This window comes from Hibiscus syriacus, unplaced genomic scaffold (genome assembly GCF_006381635.1).
Source record: "Hibiscus syriacus cultivar Baekdansim isolate YM2019G1 unplaced genomic scaffold, ASM638163v2 tig00008013_pilon, whole genome shotgun sequence".
In the NCBI taxonomy this organism is placed as follows: domain Eukaryota; kingdom Viridiplantae; phylum Streptophyta; class Magnoliopsida; order Malvales; family Malvaceae; genus Hibiscus; species Hibiscus syriacus.
In genome coordinates this window covers 886,470-894,659 of record NW_024062150.1, presented here as the reverse complement: position 1 = coordinate 894,659, position 8,190 = coordinate 886,470, and the positions used below count along the sequence as shown (strand labels likewise).

The following is an 8,190-nucleotide window of genomic DNA, read 5'->3' as shown; positions in this document are numbered from 1 at the left end:
TAACTATTTGTATGATGACATTACTCTTTATCGATAAAAAGATAAATTATATGATACCCATATATTTTATCTATAGAAGCAATATGAGTAACTATTTACATGATGAGGGTTACACTCAATCGAGCTAAAATAAAATTATCTTGGTACCTTGGCTACACATTTTAGATATAGAATGTTGAGTTTTAAAAAATGGTTTTCAGCATTAGGAGCTATTGAATTTAAGAAGAATATTTTTTCTGATTTTTGAAGCACTTAACAATAGCTTGTCTTTGTACTCGAGGACTTTTGTTTCTATTACTAATATATTTTACTTAGAGTAAGTTTGAAAAACTTTTACAAATTTAATGCACATGATTTGTATGATATGATTTTTTTTTATCTGCAAACATAATATGATGTGTAATTATTTACAAGATGAAGGTTATTCAAATAATGTTACTTTCTGTTTTAGATATAGATTTATGTCGAGTTATTGGAATGTGATTTTGAATATTAAGGGCTCCCTAAAATTGAGGAGTATATTATTATGATTTTTGAAGTATTTTGTTACATCTTGTCTCCATTCATCATAAGTTTTTTCTTCTATTACTAAACTCGACAAGTTGCTTAAAATCAAAGAGCTTTTGTAACTTCAACTTGCTTGCTTTCTATGATACTTATACATTTTCTCTCTAAAAACAATGAGTAACTATTTACATGATGACGTTACTCTTTATCGATGAAAAAGTAAACTATATTATACTTATATATTTTATCCATAGAAGCAATATGAGTAACAATTTACATAATGAGGGTTACTCTCTATCGAAGTAAAATAAAATTATCTTGACATAGAATGTTGAGTCTTTAGAAGATGGTTTTCAGTATTATGATCTCCTGAATTTAAAAAGAATATTTTTTCGATTTTTGAAGTTGTCTTTGTGCTTGAGGACTTTTGCTTCTATTACTAATATTTGTTACTTACTGTAAGTTAAAAATAATATTTTTTTACAAATTTAGTGCACATGATTTATATGATATGAGTTATGTTTTATTTGCAAACATAATATGATGTGTAATTATTTACATAATGAGGGTTACTCCTTATCAAAGTTAAGGTAAATTATCTATATAATGTTGTTTTTTATTTTAAGTATAGATTTGTGTCGAGTCTTTGGAATATGATTTGAACATTAGGGGCTCCTGAAGTGAGGAGTATGTTATTATGATTTTTTAACTATTTTGCCACATCTTGTCTCTATTCATAAAGAGTTTTTTCTTCAATTACTAAATCCTGATAAGTTGCTTAGAATCAAATAACTTGTGTAAGTTCAACTTGTATGCTTTCTATGATACATATATGTTTTCTCTCTAAAAACAACGAGTAACTATTTACATGATGACATTACTCTTTATCAATGAATTTATCCATAGAAACAATATGAGTAACTATTTACATGATGAGGATTATTGTTTATCAAGGTAAAATAAAATTATCTTGATACATTGGCTACCCATTTTATATATAGAATGTTGAATCCTTAGAAGATGGTTTTCAGTATTATAGGCTCCTTAATTAAGAAGAATATTTTTCAAATTTTAAGCACTTTCTATTTTAGATATAGATTCATGTCGACTCTTTGGAATATAGTTTTGAACATTAGGGGCTCTTGAAGTGAGGAGTATGTTATTATGAATTTTGAAGTATTCTACTATATCTTGTCTTCATTCAAAATGAGCTTTTTTTTATACATTTCTCTCTAAAAATAATGAGTAATTATTTACATGATGACAAGTTGCTTAGAATCAAATAACTTTTGTAACTTCAGCTGACATGTTTTCTATGATACTTATACATTTTCTCTATAAAATAATGAGTAACTATTTACATGATGACGTTACTCTTTATCGATAGAAAGGTAATCTGTGTGATACCTACACATTTTATCCATAGAAGCAGTATGAGTAACTATTTACATGATGAGGGTTACTCTCTATCGAGGTAAAATAAAATTATCTTAATTCCTTGACTACCCATTTTAAATATAGAAGGTTGAGTCCTTAGAAGATGGGTTTCAATATTATAGGCTCCTTAATTTAAGAAGAATATTTTTCTGATTTTTGAAGCACTTCAGAATAGTTTGTGTTTGCGCTCGTGAACTTTTGCTTCTATTACCAATATTTGTTACTTACTGTTAGTTAAAAATAAAAACTTTTACAAATTCAGTGCACATGATTTGCATGATATGACATATGTTTTATATGTAAACATAATATGATGTGAATTGTTTACATGATTAGGTTACTCAAAGTTAAGGTAAATTATCTATATAATGTTACTTTCTATTTTAGATATAGATTCATGTCGACTCTTTGGAATATGGTTTTGAACATTAGGGGCTCATGAAGTTGAAGAGTATGTTATTATGATTTTTGAAGTATTCTGCTACATCTTGTCTCCATTCAAAATGAGCTTTTTCTTTTATACATTTTCTCCCTAAAAACAATGAGTAACTATTTACATGATGACAAGTGCTTAGAATCAAATATTTTTGTAACTTCAGCTGACATGTTTTCTATGATACTTATACATTTTCTCTCTAAAAATAATGAGTAACTATTTACATGATGACGTTACTCTTATCGATAGAAAGGTAAATTGTGTGATAAATACACATTTTATCCATGGAAGCAATATAAGTAACTATTTACATGATGAGGGTTACTCTCTATCGAGGCAAAATAAAATTATCTTGATTCCTTGGCTACCCATTTTAGATATAGAAGGTGAGTCTTTAGAAGAAGGTTTTTAGTATTAAAGGCTCCTGAATTTAAGAAGAATATTTTCGATTATTGAAGCACTTTACTATAACTTGTCTTTGCGCCCGAGGACTTTTGCTTCTATTACTAATATTTGTTAGTTAATGTAAGTTAAAAATAAAAAACTTTTACAAATTCAATGCACATTATTTGGATGATATGACTTATGTTTTACCTGAAAACACAATATGATGTGTAATTATTTACATGATGAGGGTTACTCAAAGTTAAGGTAAATTATTTATATAATGTAACTTTCTATTTTATAAATAGATTCATGTCGAGTCTTTGGAATATGATTTTGAATATTAGGGGCTTTTGAAGTTGAGGGGTATGTTATTATGATTTTTGAAGTTTTTTGCTACATCTCGTCTCCATTCATAATGAGCTTTTTCTTCTATTACTAAATCCTGATAAGTTGCTTTGAATCAAATAATTCTTGTAACTTCAACTTACATGCTTTCTATGATACTTATATATATTTTTCTCTAAAAACGAGTAACTATTTACATGATGACCTTACTCTTTATCGATGAAAAAGTAAATTATATGATACCTATACATTTTATCCATAGAAGCAGTACGAGTAACTATTTACATGATGAGGGTTACTCTATGTCGAGGTAAAATAAAATTATCTTGATAACTTGGCTACACATTTTAGATAATGAATGTTTAGTCTTTAGAAAATGGTTTTCGGTATTTGGGACTCCTGAATTTAAAAATAATATTTTCTAGTTTTGAAGTACTTTGTTGTGGCTTGTGTGCTCGATGACTTTTTCTTCTATTATTAATATTTGTTACTTACTGTAAGTTAAAAGTAAAAAACTTTTACAAATTCAGTGCCCATGATTTGGATGATACGAGTTATGTTTTTTTTGCAAGGATAATATAATGTGGGTTACTCAAAGTTAAGGTAAATTATCTATATAATGTTACTTTATTTTAGATATAAATTCATATCGAGTCTTTGGAATATAATTTTGAATATTCGAGGCTCTTGAAGTTGAGGAGTGCATTATTATAACTTTGAAGTATTTTGCTACATCTTATCTCTATTCATAATGAGTTTTTTTCTCCTATTACTAAATCTCGACAAGTTGCTTAAATTCAAATAACATTTGTAATTTCAGCTTGCATGCTTTCTATGATACCTATACATTCTCTCTAAAAACAATGAGTAAAAATTTATATGATGACGTTACTCGATGAAAATGTAAATTGTACGATACCTATACATTTTATTTATATAAACAATTTGGGTAACTATTTACATGATGAGGGTTACTCTATATCGAGGTAAAATAAAATTATCTTGATACATTATCTACCCATTTTAGATATAGAATGTTGAGTTTTTAGAAGATGGTTTTTCAGTATTATAGGCTCCTTAATTTAAGAAGAATATTTATCCAATTTTTGAAGCACTTTACTATAGCTTGTCTCTGCGCCTGAGGACTTTTGCTTATATTACTAATATTTGTTACTTATTGTAAGTTAAAAATAAAAAAAACATTTACAAATTTAGTGCACATGATTTGTATGATATGACTTATGTTTTATCTACAAACATAATATGATGTGTAATTATTTACGTGACGAGGGTTACTCAAAGTTAAGGTAAATTATCTATATAATGTTACATTCTATTTTAGTTATAGATTCATGTCGAGTCTTTGGAATATGGTTTTGAACATTAAGGGCTCTTGAAGTTGAGTATGTTATTATGATTTTTGAAGTATTTTTCTATATCTTGTCTCCATTCATAATAAGATTTTTCTTTTATTACTAAATCCTAACAAGTTGCTTAGAATCAAATAACTTTTGTAACTTCAGCTTGCATGATTTCTATGATATTTATACATTTTCTCTGTAAAAACAATGAGTAACTATTTACAATGAGTAAAAACTGTGTGATACCTATATATTTTATCCATAGAAGTAATATGAGTAACTATTTACATGATGAGGGTTACTTTCTATCGAGGTAAAATAAAATTATCTTGATTCCTTGGCTACACATTTTAGATGTAGGAAGTTGAGTCTTTAGAAGATGGTTTTCAGTATTAAGGGCTCCTGAATTTAAGAAGAATATTTTTTTAAGTTTTGAAGTACTTTGCTATAATTTGTCTTTGTGCTCGAGGATTTATGCTTTTATTACTAATATTTATTACTTAATGTAACTTAAAAATAAAAAGCTTTTACAAATTTAGTGCACATTTTTTTTGCATGAAATGACTTATGTTTTATCTGCAAACATAAGTTGAGTATGTTTTATTTACATGATGAGGGTTACTCAAAGTTAAGGTAAATTATATATATAATTTTACTTTATATTTTAGACATAGATTCGTGTCTAGTCTTTGGAATACGGTTTTGAACATCAAAGGCTCTCGAAGTTGAGGAGTATGCTATTATGATTTTTGAAGTATTTTACTACATCTTGTCTCCATTCATAATGAGCGTTTTTTTCTATTACTAAATCCTGACAAGTTGCTAAGAATCAAATAACTTTTGTAACTTCAGCTTGCATGGTTTCTATGATACTTATACACTTTCTCTCTAAAAACATTGAGTAACTATTTGCATGATGACATTAATTTTTATCGATGAAAAGGTCAACTGTTTGATACCTCTGCATTTTATCCATAAAAACAATATGAGTAACTATTTACAAGATGAAGGTTACTCTGTATCGAGGTAAAATAAAATTATCTTGATACCTTGGCTACACATTTTAGACATTGAATGTTTAGTTTTTAGAAAATGGTTTTCAGTATTAGGGACTCCTGAATTTAAGAAGAAGAATATTTTTCTGAGTTTTGAAACATTTTGCTATGGCATTTTTTTTCTATTACTAAATCCTGACAAGTTGCTAAGAATCAAATAACTTTTGTAACTTCAACTTGCATGATTTCTATGATACTTATACACTTTCTCTCTAAAAACATTGAGTAACTATTTACATGATGGCGTTACTCTTTATCGATGAAAAGGTCAACTGTTTGATACCTCTGCATTTTATCCATAAAAACAATATGAGTAATTATTAACATGATGAGGGTTACTCTTTATCGAGGTAAAATAAAATTATCTTGATACCTTTGCTACACATTTTAGATATTGAATGTTTAGTTTTTAGAAAATGGTTTTCAGTATTATGGACTCCTGAATTTAAGAAGAATATTTTTATGAGTTTTGAAACATTTTTCTATGGCGCGTTATTTCTATTACTAAATCCTGACAAGTTGCTAAGAATCAAATAACTTTTGTAACTTCAACTTGCATGGTTTCTATGATACTTATACACTTTCTCTCTAAAAACATTGAGTAACTATTTACATGATGGCGTTACTCTTTATCGATGAAAGGTCAACTGTTGATACCTCTGCATTTTATCCATAGAAACAATATGAGTAATTATTAACATGATGAGGGTTACTCTTTATCGAGGTAAAATAAAATTATCTTGATACCTTTGCTACACATTTTAGATATTGAATGTTTAGTTTTTAGAAAATGGTTTTCAGTATTATGGACTCCTGAATTTAAGAAGAATATTTTTCTGAGTTTTGAAACATTTTTCTATGGCGCGTTATTTCTATTACTAAATCCTGACAAGTAGCTAAGAATCAAATAACTTTTGTAACTTCAGCTTGCATGGTTTCTATGATACTTATACACTTTCTCTCTAAAAACATTGAATAACTATTTACATGATGAAGTTACTCTTTATCGATGAAAAGGTCAACTGTTTGATACCTCTGCATTTTATCTATAGAAACAATATGAGTAACTATTTACATGATGAGTGTTACTCTCTATTGAGGTAAAATAAAATTATCTTGATACCTTGGCTACACATTTTAGATATTGAATGTTTAGTTTTTAGAAAATGATTTTCAATATTAGGGACACTTGAATTTAAGAAGAATATTTTTCTGATTTTTGAAACATTTTGCTATGTCTTGTCTTTGTGGTCGAGGACTTTTGTTTCTATTATTAATATTTGTTTCTTACTGTAAGTTCAAAGTAAAAAAAACTTTTACAAATTCAGTGCACATGATTTGCATGATATGACTTATGTTTTATATGCAAACATATGATGTGTAATTATTTACATGATGAGGGTTACTGGTAAATTATCTATATAATGTTACTTTATTTATATATAGATTCATGTTGAGCCTTTGGAATATGATTTTGATCATTAGGGGCTCCTGAAGTCAAGAAGTATATTATTATGACTTTTGAAGTATTTTGCTACATCTTGTCTCAATTCATCATAAGCTTTTTCTTCTATTACTAAATCTCCATAAGTTGCTTAATTTCAAATAACATTTGTAACTTCAGCTTGCATACTTTCTATGATACCTATACATTCTCTTTAAAAATAATGAGTAATTATTTACATGATGACATCACTCTTTATCGATGAAAAGGTAAATTGTATGATATATATACATTTTATTCATAAAAGCAATATGAGTAACTATTTACATGATGAGGGTTACTCTCTATCGAGGTAAAATAAAATTATTTTGATACATTGGCTATCCATTTTAAATATAGAATGTTGAGTCTTTAGAAAATGGTTTTTAATATTAGGACCTCCTGAATTTAAATAGAATATTTTTCTGATTTTTTATGAACTTTGCTATAGCTTGTCTTTTTGCTCGAGGACTTTTGCTTCCATTATTAATATTTATTATTTATTGTAAGTTAAAAACAAAAAAAAACGTTTACAAATTCAATGCGCATGATTTGTATGATATGATTTATGTTTTATCTGTAAACATAATATGATGTGTAATTATTTAGATAATGAGTGTTGCTCCTTATCAAAGTTAAGGTAAATTATCTATATAATATTCTTTTTTTTTTAATTTAGATATAAATTCTTGTTGAGTCTTTGGAATATGGTTTTGAACATTAGGGGCTCCTAAAGTTGAGGAGTAGATTATTATGATTTTTGAAATATTTGCTACATCTTGTCCCCATTTATGATGAGTTTTTTCTTCTATTACTATATCCTGGCAAGTTGCTTAAAATCAAATAATTTATGCAACTTCAGCTTGCATGCTTTCTATGATACCTATATATTTTCTCTCTAAAAACAATGAGTAACTATTTACTTGATGACGTTACTCTCTATCGATATAAAGGTAAATTATATGATATCCATATATTTTATCTATAGAAGCAATATAAGTAACTATTTATATGATTGAGGCTTACTCTCTAACTAGGTAAAATAAAATTATTTTAATATTGACTACCTATTGTACATATAAAATGTTGAGTTCTTAGAAAATGATTTTCAATATTAGGGTCTCCTGAATTTAAGAAGAAGATTTTTCTTATTTTTGAAGCACTTTGCTATAGCTTGTC

General features: G+C 27.1%; 1 long non-coding RNA gene across 1 annotated transcript; it reads left to right on the top strand.

Moving 5' to 3' along the window:
- The first annotated feature begins 558 nt into the window (after nt 1–558).
- LOC120201806 lies at nt 559–2,433 on the top strand. The gene is made up of 3 exons (XR_005523678.1): nt 559–704; nt 1,075–1,097; nt 2,297–2,433. It is a non-coding gene; the product is annotated as an uncharacterized LOC120201806 (long non-coding RNA).
- The last annotated feature ends 5,757 nt before the right edge of the window (nt 2,434–8,190 follow it).